The following is a 15142-nucleotide window of genomic DNA, read 5'->3' as shown; positions in this document are numbered from 1 at the left end:
AGTATTGAGAATGTCCCTCTGCTGTCCAAAGGAAACAACTAAAGCCTCTAAAGAGTAAATTAGTGATGTGCAGGACCTTGAAGTCACATATGCAAAAGCAGCCCTTCCCGCTCATTTGGGGAGAATTTGTGCAACCGCCCAACCCCCCCCCCCAACACAAGTGCTGAGGTCAACAACGGCTCTCATAATGCCCCACCTGTGGTCAAAGTGCAAAAAATACCTTTTTTTTCCACACCGAGTGGGGCAACGCACATAACTCTTGGTGATGTAAGGGCTCTTACGGACGAGCGGTTGTAGCTGCGCTTCCCTGAGTTCCATCTTTCTGCGTTCAGCCGCAGGGGAGAGCGCAGGAATAGACGCATTACATTTTTTCCAATGGGGCTGTACTCACACAGGCGCGTGTAGGCGCCGACCGCAGGTTGAGACGCAACATGCTGCATTTTTCCTACGTTTGACGCCTACACGCGCCTGTGTGAGTACAGCCCCATTGGAAAAAATGTAATGCGTCTATTCCTGCGCTCCCCTGCGGCTGAACGCAGAAAAACGGAACGCAGGAGAGCGCAGCTACAACCGCTCGTCAGTAAGAGCCCTTAAAGAGGGGGAACGACCTGCCAATCACCATCAATCAAGGCTCACTGGAAATTCCCACTCATGGGCTCAAGGGAGCTGGTTGGGCAATAATAAAAGCTTGACCCACCTCCACTGAAACCCACACCAGCAGGGTCAGACGAGGCCGGCGGGACACTGGGAACAAATCCAGCTCTCATGGGCCCAGTCGGCCTAGTCCAGCTTTCTGCCTGAATCCATTGTCACTGCCCCTGACCTCCCTCTCTGGTCCAGGTTGCGGCAAGGGCGGCTGGAGTTCATTTGTGGCTGGGGCAGGGGGCCCAGAATGGGCTTTGCAGCAGGGGTGCTGTGTGAAGAAAATGGTGGGGGCACCTGAGACAGCAGCCCTGATGCCAAACACAATTATCCAGTAGTGATGGGCGAATTAATTTGAGAATTTGCAGCGAATTTCACAGCGGGCAAATAAATTCGTGAAATTGCAGCGAAAATTCTGACGTCCTCGACAATTCCAACGCCGGTGTAAAAATTTGTGTTTCGTGAATTTTTCGACCGTTTCAAATAGTAGCATTGGAACTGTCGATGGAGTCAGAATTTTTGAAGCATTTTCGCCAATTTATTTGCCAATTGCAAAACACGGAAATTTGCAGCGAATTCGCACCTGGCGAATAAATTCACCCATCACTACTGGATAGTTGTGTTTGGCAAAGAACAGAGTTGTGTTTGCTCTGTGATGAGTGGTTATATCCAATGGCAGTGAGTTGGATCACAAAGTGGGGTTGCTGATGGGCCATCTTGAACTGAGGCCTGGGCTCATCGGGGCTGCTGTCTCAGGGGCCCCCCACCATTTTCTGCACCCCTGCTGCAAAGCCCACTCTGGGCCCCCCAGCCTTTTTCGCTTTTCATCCGAATTTCGAGGCGAATCGAAACAGGACAAATTCACCAATCACTACTATACAGTGCATGTAATTTACTAAGCACAGACTCAGACAATGGAACTGGACATTTTCAGGAACAACTGTAAGGTAAGTGGATAAATAAACCCTATGGGGCAAATTCACTAAGCGCCGAAGCGCCTAACGCTAGCGTCAATTCGCTAGCGTTGGGCATTTTCGTTACTTCGCAAATTCACTAACGAACGTTGGCGTAACTTCGCTAGTGTTACTTCGCACCCTTACGCCTGGCAAATTTGCGCAACGGACGTAACTATGCAAATTCACTAACACGCGCATTGTACTGAACGCTACCTTTTACGCTAGACTTCCTTCGCCACCTCAGACCAGGCGAAGCGCAATAGAGTAGATAGGGATTGCTTCAAAAAAAGTTCCAATTTTTTCTAAGTCCCAAAAAACGCTGGCGTTTTTTCTATATTATGGGTGATAGGCTGAAAAAAGGGCTCCCCTCCTTCCCCCCTACATTTCCAGACTCATGGCAACTTAACTATACAGTGGGCACATGTGTAGGGCAAAATAAAAATTTTATTTGATGTTTTGAAGGTTTACCAGGCATTTGTAGTGCTGCTACATATTCCTCCATTGAAATTTGGCGCCGTATGCAAATGTACCATCGCTAGCGTAACTTCACTTTGCTTAGCGAATCAACGCTAGCGCAACTTCGCAACCTTACGCTACCCCTGAGCGCAACTTCGGATTTTAGTGAATTTGCGGAGCGCTGTCGAAACTACGCCTGGCGAAGTGTGGCGAAGTGCAGCAACGTGCGGCGGAGTTACGCCTGGCGCAACTATGAATCTTAGTGAATTTGCCCCCATGTGTTCCTTTCCAGAATGGTGGCTTCCATGTCCCCTTACCCTGCAGTGGGGCATCAGCAGCTTGAAGTCATTCTACGTCAGGAAAAAAAATTGTAATACTATCTAATGAAGCTTTAAGCATGGCTCTGACTTCTGAGATGATCCAGTGCAATTGCTTTAGTTCTACTTTCATACATGAATAAGAATGCAAATATTCTCCCACTGGCGGCATTAGCAGAGATAAGGAGTCATTAATAATCTGCTGTGTGCAGAAAATGAAACTTTAGGCTTGGTGACGTACGGATGATTTACACGTGGTATAAATTACTGTGTGCCCCAATAAAGTGAATTAACATTCAGTGGATGTACCATATCCTACAGCAAAGAAGATCATTTTTGCTATGTACAAATACACATTTTGACACTTCATGGAACCAGGGTTCTTCTTTTCTGGGAAGGGCTCACAGGATAATGATCAGAGTTAGGTAAGATGTTGTCATGTTTATGTTAACATATTTTTGTGTGTAAAAATATGATAAATGACGCATATCCGTTTTTAGGGCCGTAATTACGTTGCATATTGACGATCATTCCTTCTCCATTTTGCATGTAAATACTTGTTCTATTCCTAAATAGCTTTTCAATTTTCTATTTCCAGCCAGCCGAATTATGGGGAACGAGAACAATGAGAAGTGCATGTTGGGAAAAGAAACCTACATGCTGAAAAACGCATGTTGACAGTCGCGTATTGTATTGTATCAGTTCTAACAGCTGAATGAAACTCAGGGATTCTGCTCAGCAGGGACAGGGATAAGAAATGTATCAACTAATGAATGAATTTAAATCAGTTTACAGAGACCATAAACCCCTCCCAGAGCTGCTTTAGAAAAACATAAGAAGCTGAAAAAGAAAAAGTTAAACTTCAGTATAAGAAAAACAATCACAAATAGAAAGCAATTGAAAAAAAGTAATTATTTCTGGTGAGCTATCTGAAATCAACTGAACTGAAAAAAACATTGGAAGGTGAATGATGGTGAATTAAAAATTTCAGAATTCTACAGAAAGTCTTGATCAGTGGAGCTCAAGAACATCTAGAAAACCACCCTGACCTAAACTTATGAATGAGCTTTTCTGCTCACAAATCTTTAGGAAACCCTGGGAGTTTTGACCATTATCGCACTCTGCACTCACCCCATTATCAATATATTTAGGACATTGAGACATTTTGTGCCGTAAGCTACTAAAAAACCCTTTAAACAAAACAGGGTTTGTTTGTCCTTATATTGCAATTTAAGCTGGCCAACTACGTCAAAGTCATCACCAGTGTGACGAGTCCAACACTGAACTTTCATCTAGAATTCAATTGTTTCAATGTAAATTTGACAAAGGGACTAAGTTTTACCCACAACTTACTTGCTGCTTTTAAAATAAAACTCCCAAATTTGGTTGCCCTTATATTGGCCACCAGTGGGATCACCTGACTATAGCTGGAAAGGGTGGGAGCTACAACCTGTTAAGGTGGCCATAGATGCAAAGATCCGCTCGTTTGGCGATGTTGCCAAACGAGCGGATCTTTCCCCGATATGCCATTAACAGGCATGGCTATATCGGGGGTAATCTGATTGTTCGGCCGTATGGCCGAACGATCAGATTACGATGTGCCATGAGCTCCGGCGGGATCGGTCGGGTCAAAATCAAACCTGACCGATCGACCAAACGACCGATCTCCGCCGGGCGAAAGATGTCGGCACACGCCACACACGATCCGAAAATCGTACGAATCCTCGATTCGTACGATCCGATCTGTGTGTCTATGGCCACCTTTACCAGTCAGTAACCAATCTGTGACTTGAAGGGGGGCCACATGGGACATAACTGTTCAGTTAAATTGCTTTTGAATTTGACCTGCGTGCTGAGGATCAAAAGCAATCTCACTGAACCGTTATGTCCCATGTGGCCCCCCTTCAAGTCGCTGACTAACTAAGATGTTAGAGAGCTGCAAAGCAGGAAGTTGTGTTACAGCTCTAACGTTAGACATCTGTTCACTCCAACTTTTATAGATTACATTGTTGGCTAACTAATTATACTGAATATACTATACAGGAATTGTGGAGAATAAGTCCAAACAGACTGCACTTCCTAAATGCTTTGTACGTGTCCATCTCCAGGAGTGAATGATCCTGATCACAAGCTAGCTACCTCGGAATGGTTGTCAGGCTGAATGGTCGGCCCCCACACATTTTCACCTCACCAAATCTGGCCCTCATTGCAAAATGTTTGGACACCCCTGCATTACGCGTTGTTATCTGTTGACAATTGCAGAGCTTACTAAAATCTCTGACTCTCCAAACTTTGGACTGTCACTCAACAACCATGGCAACTGAGTCTGCATCTGAAAATAAAGCTAATTGATGTCTACAAAGCAGTGGAAGGCTATAAAAAGATTGCAAAACACTTTCAGCTCACAATTTCCACTGCCTGTAATTAACAACTGGCAGTTTAAGAGAAAATGTGGATGTGAAGGCAAGATGTGGAAGAGCAAGAACACTTTCAGAGAGAATGGCTTGTATGTTGTCCAGAAAGGCAAAGCCTCATAGTGCAGATAAGGACCTTCAGGATGGTTTGTATGACACAGGGGAGGTAAAAGACGTTGCTAGTATAAATATAGTCTGCTTGACAGAATCATCAGGAGGAAGCTTTACATCTACAGGGAAAAATGGATTCCACTTAATATAAGCAAATTCTGGGTGCCAATGTAAAACAGTCAGCTAAGGAGGGATCCATCTCCTGTAACAGGATAATGATCCTAAACACACCTCAAACGCCCCCATGAGTAACTTGAAGAAAAGCAAGCTGATTTGGAATGGACCTCACAGTCTCCTGATCTAAAAAAGTATGGCAGAAATGTTGTACATTATGCTTTGGGCTTCTATATCAGCCCAATGAATCCACAGACCTTTAGCAGTAATGATTTGTGCCTCTAAAGATGCCCCAGTAGCCCCACATCTTATTTTCTGTTGATTCACTGCACATGCTCTGTGCTGCTGTCAGTTACTGAGCTTAGGAACTGACACACAAGATACTGAATATATATAATATAAATGTTACAATATAAGGCTGATGCAAATAATTCATATTATTGATACATAGCAGCTCAGAAACCAACACAATTATCATCAGAATTTAATAATCAGCCCTGTACCATCAGCCTATATGACTGGGAAACCTCATTTTCTGCTTGATGATTTGTGTTGACCTCTAAGCTTAGCTTCTCAACAGTTGTTCAAAACACACTGAGCATGTGCAGTGTCACGGACACTCCTAACATAATCCAAGATGGGAAGCTCCTGTGACAACTCTGAAGGCCTGGATCATTACTTCTATAAAAAATGCTGAACCGTTAGGCTGGTCCAATAAATTCAATTTATAAAATATGGCATTTCTAGCCATTTTCATTTCTAGGGTTTAGTTCTACTTTTAACATGCAATAGGGCCCAAGAAAAGTGATCTGCAAGGGTATGCTCCACTTTGCAACTTCAGCCCTTCAGCAATACAGTGCTTACGAACACAGTCAGTGCTATATTTTTGGGGAAAGCCTTTCGGAATGCAGAGACCAGTAGCAATTTGCACAGAGCCAAATGCATTGTGAAAAGTGCAAAAAATGTACCATAGAGCACATGCTGGGAAAGAGAGCTGGTGTGAGAAGATGGTGCGGACCCTTGGACTCAGCATTGAATTCTCTTCTTTATCATTACTGGAATTCATGATCCAGCACTATTTTTAAAAATACTAAGCTAAGTTGGCTAAATGGGGTGGAATGGAAAAAAAGGTGTTACTGGTTCTTTAAGTTTTGCAAATGACTGTCTTCTTTGTAGTTGTCTGGCAAAGAGCTAGACCAGAAGTTAAAAACAACAAAAACAAGGTTGTTTTAAAGATAATTACACATTGGTACATGGCTATTCTAATGTACATTGTTCCTAAGGAATAAGTTTGCCTCCCCTGTTGAAATATCAGAGCAACTTTGAGCTCCGTTTGGAAATATTGAGAAACTGTATGTTGAGGTCAGCAATCCCCGAATAAAAAAATCATGAAGCAATGGCCAGGGATCTTGCTCTGCCTGGGGACTTCTGATAACATGATTCTCTTAATGACATTGGGTATTGGACAAGAATTCTGGGCTGTAAGGCTGTGTTGGGAATACAGTTATTTGCACAGGAAATTGCTCTAAAAATCAGTTCAGCATTTCAGATGCAATTACAGCTGTGCGGTTCAAACAGCGATCCAGTGAAAGCTATTAACTTGTACAAACATTTTAATGGTTATATAATAGCCCAATAATGTCCACAATCACTGATTTATGTCCTGAACTCTTTGGTGCCTAGAGCCGGAATCAAAGACTTACATTACTTGAGGGCAAGACAAATGGCATCTATGCAATATAAGCTTAACTAGTTAAAGGTAAAGTAGAAATGAAAATAGCTGATTCTTAAAGTAACATTTAAAAGTTTATGATGTTTTGCTGACATATATATATTCTTTCTAATTAAAATTAATTAGACATCTACACTGCTGGCCTACCAGAGGAAAAGCAGGAAAAATACCATAGTTGTACGCTGTATATTGGCAATAAACACTTTTTCTCATGCTCATCGTGGCAGCGGTTCATAAACTGATGGTGTTCTCTATGCATGTGAGGTTTGCACAGATTCTTTAGGAGTAAGTGTGCTGTGTTGACAAAGGGCAAGAAGGGAACCTTGGAGCTACCGCCTGGTCAGGAGGTGATGGTAGCTCCAGCCTTTCCTGGATCAATAGGTGAAGCAGTGCCGGTTTTGCAATGGAAGACAGGACTCAATGGCTTGAGGCACAACTATACATAAGTGCAAGGAGTGCATTTTGCTCCTACTTTGCAGCCAGCAAGCTACGATGGTGTCTATGATCGTGCCTGTCAACCATGCTGCGCAACCACAAGCAGGGAGGGGTGCAAATTATGGGTAGGAGGTGAAGGAATACCATTTTCTACTTGAGGTTGCCAGACACCCCGGACCGGTGCTCCCATCAGCTGAAACCCACACCGGCCCATGGTTCTTCCTGCTTCTTCTTTCTTCGTGCGGGTGTGCATGAGTAGTAGAGTGCAAAGCCAAACTTTGATGAAAGAGCTAGCTATTTTGCTTTGCTGCACATGCGCCTGCCCCGGATTGAAAAACTGAAGGAGCCGGAAGAGGATCACTCCATGGTGCTCGCTAGAAGAACCCCGGGCTGGTGCAGTTTTCTGCATTTATAAATGAAATTATTTTTCTACCGAGCAGTAACAATGGCTCGAGATACAAACTTGCTACTCTAAATGGAAGTAACACAGAAAAGAATTACAGGCAGTCCCTGGGTTACGTACGCGATAGAGACTGTAGGTTTGTTCTTAAGTTGAATTTGTATGTAAGTTGAAACATATACATTTACTTATTAAATGCAACTTAGACAGATGTTTGTCTTAATATAGTATTTATTTTTACCTTTCTGTGCGCAACAGTAGACAACACACACCAGAGGTGATTGGGGCAGGTGGTTTATTAAAGCTAAATGCTAATAAAAGTCAAGCTAACTATAGTATTTTACTGTAATAGGCCCAGATTTGTGGAGAGGCCTCCAAGGCCCGGGCCTAGGGCAGCAGGATTTTAGGGGCGGCATGGTGCCCAACCACACCCACATTGGTTCAGAAATGAGGCGGATGCGCAGGAGATATTTGCACCAATCCACAATGCTCTGGTCCCAATGAAAATTTGATCAAAGAAAAGGGAGGGGACGGGGGCAGCAAGCGACAGCTGGCCTAGGGGTGTCTACTATGTAAATCCGGCCCTGAGTGTGCGTTGTATGTACAGTGTGTTGGGTGCATGTAACTCGAGGATTCCCCATAAAGCAAATTGAAAACTCGTCCATAGACTTCACCTGTGTTAAAATGACTGCAATGCTCTTTTTTCTGCATACTTTTGATTTCTTCCTTGTTTCTTAACCTTGGGTCCCCCATAATTCTTCAACAAGCTGGAAATAATAAAGCTTTTGTTATTCCTCTTTACACAGTCACAGACGACATACAGAGATATTAAAAAGTGTGTTACTTAGAGCAAGTTATGGCACATCCACATGTCTACGTGATTAAATGATATCAAATAAAAAATGATAGTGAAAGTGATAAAAAACAAAAGTGGTCAGATAACTTATTTTTACTGGTGAAATGGTTAAGATTGCAAAATCTTTACCTTCCCATCACTTGGGCAATTGTCATCACATTTTATTCTGTTGCAAGATTAGATATTGAATAACTCGTTATCTTCATCTGCAGCTTGAAAGGATTTACCCAGAAGTTGGATTGTCATAAGGGAAGCGCTGTCCATCAAAGTTGGTGCTGAAACTAACAGCTACAATGCACATGGCAATTAAGCCAGAGACTCAGGGGCAAATTCACTAAGGCGCGAAGCGCCGAACGCTAGCGTTAATTCGCTAGCGTTTGGCATTTTTGCTACTGTGCAAATTCACTAACGAACGCTGGCGTAGTTTCGCTAGTGTTACTTCGCAACCTTACGCCAGGCGAATCTTCGCTAGCGACGAAACTACGCAAATTCACTAACTTGCGCAGTGTACTGAACGCTACCTTTTACGCTAGACTTCCTTCGCCACCTCAGACCTGGCGAAGCACAATAGAGTAGATAGGGATTGTTTAAAAAAAAGTCAAAATTTTTTCTAAGTCCCAAAAAACACTGGCGTGTTTTCTACATTATGGGTGATAGGCTGAAAAAGATCGAAAAAATTTTTGGGGCTCCCCTCCTTCCCCCCTACATTTCCTGACTCATGGCAACTTACCTAGACAGTGGGCACATGTGTAGGGCAAAATAAAATTTTTATTTGCAGATTTGAAGGTTTTCTAGCCATTTGTAGTGCAGATACGTGTTCCTCCATTGAAATTTGAATTTCGCGCCGTATGCAAATTAGCCTTCGCTAGCGCAACTTCGCTTTATATAGCGAAACAACGCTAGCGCAACTCCGCAACCTTACGCTACCCCTGTGCGCAACTTTGGATTTTAGTGAATTAGCGAAGCGCTGGCGAAACTACGCCTGGCGAAGTGCGGCGAAGTGCGGCGAAGTTGCACCTGGCGCAACTTCGCATCTTAGTGAATTTGCCCCTCAGACTCCATTTACTGCTGCATACCCCATACCCCTTTTATCGTCTTTTATAATTTCTTTATACCCATCATTTCCTGTCATACAGTATCAGATTTTCAACTTATATCTATACTGAACAATGTCACATAACACAAAATTTGATATAAAGACCTGTTACAATGGATTATTCATGTTTTCAAGACCCTTTGCCTACATTTACAGAGTACTCCATCCATATCATGTGGTGGAGCACCTAAGATGGAATTCTGTAGATTCTGACAAATGCCAGAGGGGCTGCTGTAAGATGTCATAGACAGTCACTATTTATTGGGGCTGTTTGGGCCTCTGTGCATTTCAAATGCCAGGGTCTGTTTTAAATCTCAGTCTGGACTTGGATCTGACATCCCTTTTCAGACCAAAGGGCAAATTTACTAACCTCCGAAAATTCGCCAGCAGCGGCTATGATCACATCGCAACACTTTGCCATGTGTAGATTCGCCAGGACAACGCTAATTCACTAAAATCCGAAGTTGCGTCCAGGTCGCCGACTGCTGGCGAAGTTGCGCTAGCGTTACTGCTCGAAGTGAGGCACGGATTTGTGGAAAGGCCACCTAGGCCCGGGCCTAGGGCGGGAGGATATTAGGGGGGCGGCATGCTGCCAACCACACCCACAGTGGTTCAAAAACACTGGGGATGTGCTGGAGATCACACATTTTTTTTTAAAATCTCCCGTGTGCCAATCCCCATTGGTCCAGTCCAGATGATTTTGAAATTTGCACGAATAAAGGGGACAGGGGCGACAAAGGGCTGTGGGCCTAGGGGCGCCCACTTTGTAAATCCTTGGGCTCACCTTTTTATTTTAATTATGTTTTGTATATTATTTTTACTTATTTTTTCTTCTTTTTTGTAATAAATTAATTTTGCTTTTCAAATCGGGTGTGCTATCCATTATCTTTAATATTTGCAATTCGTTATGGAGACCCTTATGGGGAGTCACCTATGGATTAGCACCCCATAGCTTGGTTTAAAGGTGTGCGCCTTCTCCCTTTATTCTCCCTTTGCAAATCTGGCCCTGCTAGCGTTGCCTAATTTGCATACAGCGGGAAGTTAAAGTTGAATGACGTATATGGTGCAGCAAATACATTACACTACACAAGCCCAATAAACCTTATATAGTAAAATAAAGTTGTTATATTGCCCTACACATGAGCCCGGTGTATAGTTTATGTGCCATATGTTAGGAAATGTAGGGGGAAGCCGGTTACATCCAAACAAAATTTACGCTATTTTTCAGCCTATCACCCTGAAAAAGGAAAAGACGTTAGCGTTTTTTTCAACTATTTTTTTAGGAACTCCTATCTACTCTATTGCACTTCGACTGGTCTGAGGTGGCGAAGGCAAGACTGGATCAAGAGGTAGCATTCCTTAAAACCTGAATCTTAGTGAATTTGCGTAGTTAGGTCCATTCGCGAGAGCGCAAATTCGCCAGGCATTAGGGAGCGAAGTACCACTAGAGTCTATCTCCTTCGCTAGTGAAGTTACACCGGCGACCGTTAGTAAATTGGCGAAGTACCAAAATGACATCACGCTGGCAAATTTTTGCCCACGTTAGTCACTTCGCTTAGCTTATTGCCTAGTGTATGGGGACAAGCTGATGGTCATGATCTAAAGTGCCCCCATTTTTTCCTTGTTAACAACATTTGGCAGGCACGAATTTGCGGCAAATTTTTGCGTTTTGCAGCTACTTATAAATTCACGCAACTGCTGTGAAAATTTATGTCAAAGTTATTCGGACGTCCATTGACTTTAATGCATTTGGACAAAATAGTCGTGCGGATAAAAATTGTCGCTCACTTCAAATTTTTGCGTTTTGCAGCTACTTATAAATTCACGCAACTGCTGTGAAAATTTATGTCAAAATTATTTTGACGCCCATTGACTTCAATGCATTTTCGGAAATTTTGCAGTAAATTCACAAATTTTTCGGCAAAGTGAAATGGCACAGATTGACCCATCACTAAATAGCAACAAGCATCACTTTTACTAAATCAGTGGAAATGAGCCTTGTGACAACACTCCACAAGTTAAAAAGGGTGGTTTACTTTTACATTATAGTTTAGTATGTTATAGAATGCCCTATTCCTAGCAACTTTGCAATTGGTCTTTATGATGTATAGTTTCTGAATTCTTTGCCTTCCTCTCACACCTATTTTCAGCTTTCGAATTGGGGTCACTGACCCCAGCAGACAAAATCTATTGCTCTGCGAGGCTACAGTTTAATTGTTGGTGTCATTTTTTTGGGTTTTTGAATTGTTTTTGACTGTATTATAAACAGATGTTACTAAAATACAACACCTGGGTAGCCATAAGGAGATGACTTCTGAAGATGACAATATTCAGTAATATTAGAAGGAGGTGATTATAATGTTTATGGGTAGATTCAATTAAGGTTTGGGAGTGAATCAGATGTCGTAAGGTTGCTGCATTATATTTGCACTGATAGCTTCCTCTGAAAGTTATGAAGACGCATGTATAGATGCTGCAACACTCCAGATAACCTTGCGAAATGCTGCGGCTCTGGTGGACATAGTGCCAGCCTTTCAGTTTGTATTGAGCAGCAATTGTTAATTCAGAGCCAAACGAGACGAGTGTGGAGAAGGTTAGGGCTAAACTGATGCACATAATTCATTTTTGTACCATTTACGTTCTGTGGGAAAGTGATAATTCCAAGTCTCTTTACAGCCTAGGCAGCCAACTAACCTTTCACAAATCTTCAAGTTGCGCAGCCGTGGTACAAAATAGCCAATCCGTTCTCTACTTGCTCAGTTTCCTTTGTCGTTTCCCTATCCATTAATTATTAGGCAGCGACTGGGCAGACAATGAATGCTCTATCACTGAAAGTAAAAGAAAAAATGCAACTTGCAACAAACAAAAAAAGCCGTCAGTGTAAATAACAGAGCACTCATAAGGATTCTGTTAGCCCTTAAATGGTATATAAACCTATAATAAAAATGTCTAATGCAAGAAATTGTAAATCTAAGCAACTTTCCAGCAGAGTCGTAAGGAATTTTGGGTATCTGGAGTCGGAGTCGCCAAAAATGTACCAACTCCGACTCCTAATAACTTTAAATACAAGCACTGAAAATAAGCTTTTATGAAGGAGGACATGGCAGAAGCAATTCTGTTTCAAAGAACAATACTTTAATTAATTTGGATTGTATTTAACAAGCTATATGCCAGGTTCAGTTAATATATCAGTTGTTTTAGGTTTTCCAGTTTTTGGTTTATGAAGTTTTACTTTGATTTTGGTTTAGAATTACCAAATGATGCTGTTTATATTTTTGAGCTTTGACAGTGATAAAATGCCTTGTATGTTGTGTACTTAACATAGAGAATACATTAGTATATTAAAGGAACAGTAACACCAAAAAATGAAAGCTTTTTAAAGTAATTAAGATAGATTTTACCAGTGCATGCTAACAGTATATTATGTGTGTTTGCACAGGTTACATAACAACAGATAAAACACCATTGTATTGGACAGGGCTTATCTGTTATCTGCTGTGTAACCTGCACCTTTTCTCCTTTTTTTCCAGCATTGAATGGCTGCCCCCATGGTTACACAGCAGCTTGATTATATAAACTATAGTAATCTTTCAGAAGCAAACATGCTAGTTTTACCACTAAAGTACATTCTATTTTAATTACTTCGATACACTTTGTTTTTGGTGTTACTGTTCCTTTAAAAGCAAAGAAGTTGGAGGTGCCATAAAATGAGGAGTCGGAGTCAAAGGATTTATATACCGATCCACAGCCTTGCTTTCCAGTATGCATTCATTACATATGTCCAATTATTTGTAATTTGTAAACATAATTGATATTGACTTTTTAGACAAAGTAGAAGCAGAGAACTATTGAAGGAAAAAAGTTTCACATGACTAGAAGTCTCAAGGAACATTGTAGGTCTATAAAAGAATGTAAAGGCTAATGAAATGCGGATTTGTTGGATGACTGCTGTGATGATTGCTTAGCAGTTATTGGTGAATATTTGGAGATTTGCACATATCAGGCAGTGCCGTTTGAGAGACAGTATGGCCGCTTTGATTTGAAAATGTATTTGATCAGATTCAAGGGGGACTGTTGTGGACATTAGTGATGCACAGGTCTGGAAAAACTCAACCCACAACCGACCCTAACCCAAAAATGTTTCCGTTGTAGGACCCGCACCCACAGATCAGTGTTGCAAATCACAAAAAAACATATCTCCGAAAACACAGTCACTACAGTATTGTAGCACCCACGCCTGACTCACACCCGCATGGACATCCAAAATTCAGTCTAAACCCCGGGTATCGGGTCAGCCCGCATATGACTAGTGGACAAAGAGATGAAAATTTGGGGCTTTATATAGTAAATAAAGTACCCCCTCTTGTAGCGATAAGGATATTATAATTTACCGAGGAGTTTCATGACCATATAAAAACATTTTTTATACAGGTCATGGAACTCCAAGGTAAATTCTAATATCCTCATATTTTACAACTGGGGGTACTTTATTTATTATAATACACAAATTTCAATGAGTCATGTGACTGAAATGACATCAGAACGCACCGTTTATAACTGATGACATCAGAACTCACCATTTATAAGGATAGAATTTACAAGATATTCATGGCTTTTGTGTATTATATATTTCTAAACACTGGGCACATATGCACATGGGTAATAACCCAATCAAAGATTAGCTTTTTTCATCCAGCTGCAGGTTGAATAATGAAATTTCGCCCAGGTGCAAATTTGCCCAATGTTAGGGTGGCCATAGACGCACCGATAATATTGTATGAAAATGTTTTCAGTGTGTGTATGGTTGGAGACAAGCCAACAAATTCTGATCGGGGCCTTTGAAGGCACCCAAACATCGGCTATTGTTAGTGTTGAATCGTCCGATACAATTTCTATATGGATATCTGACGATTCAGCTCCACACATGGATTTGAAACAAATGTGTATTGAAACAAATGAAAGATCTTTTCCAGGAAAGATCGTAATTGTTGGTCTATGTCCACCTTTAGAGAACTGGTTACAGTGATGATGTCACGACCGGCACCCAATACCAGAACAGATGCCAAGTACCCTGGTCTCGGCTTCACCAGTAGTGTGACCACCGTTGGGCTTTGGGAGGAGCCCTCAGCTTACTTGGGTGCCACCTGGACTTAACGAGGCAACAAGGCGAGATGTTCTGGCTGGCATAGGGGCACGGCTGTTAGCAGAGTCTTTTGGGCCGAAGGTCACAGTACAAATGGAGCAGGCAAAGGAATCGTCAAAACAGGCTGGGTCGAGGCAGGCAGATATCAAGAATTGTCAGGCAGGCAAGGGTCAAAGCCGGGTAATCAAACAGATGGGGTCAGGCAGAAAGAGAAGTCGAGATGCAGGCAAAGGTCAGGATTCGGATATCAGAATTGTCAGGAACAGGCAGGGATCAAAACCAGAATAACAGACACAAGTTTCACAGGAACAGACAGCACAAGGCAACCACAGAATCAAGATTCTATCACGGGCAAGGGGCTGTACACAGAATGGCCCTTAGATAGTTTCAAATTTCGCGCAACATGCTTGCCCAAGAGTATTTGTATTTGTATACACCCTGTCTAACGCCTCGCCTAGGCACCACGGCTG

This window comes from Xenopus laevis, chromosome 4L (genome assembly GCF_017654675.1).
Source record: "Xenopus laevis strain J_2021 chromosome 4L, Xenopus_laevis_v10.1, whole genome shotgun sequence".
NCBI lineage: Eukaryota > Metazoa > Chordata > Amphibia > Anura > Pipidae > Xenopus > Xenopus laevis.
The sequence above is the reverse complement of the archived record's forward strand: the minus strand, read 5'-3'. Positions refer to the sequence as shown.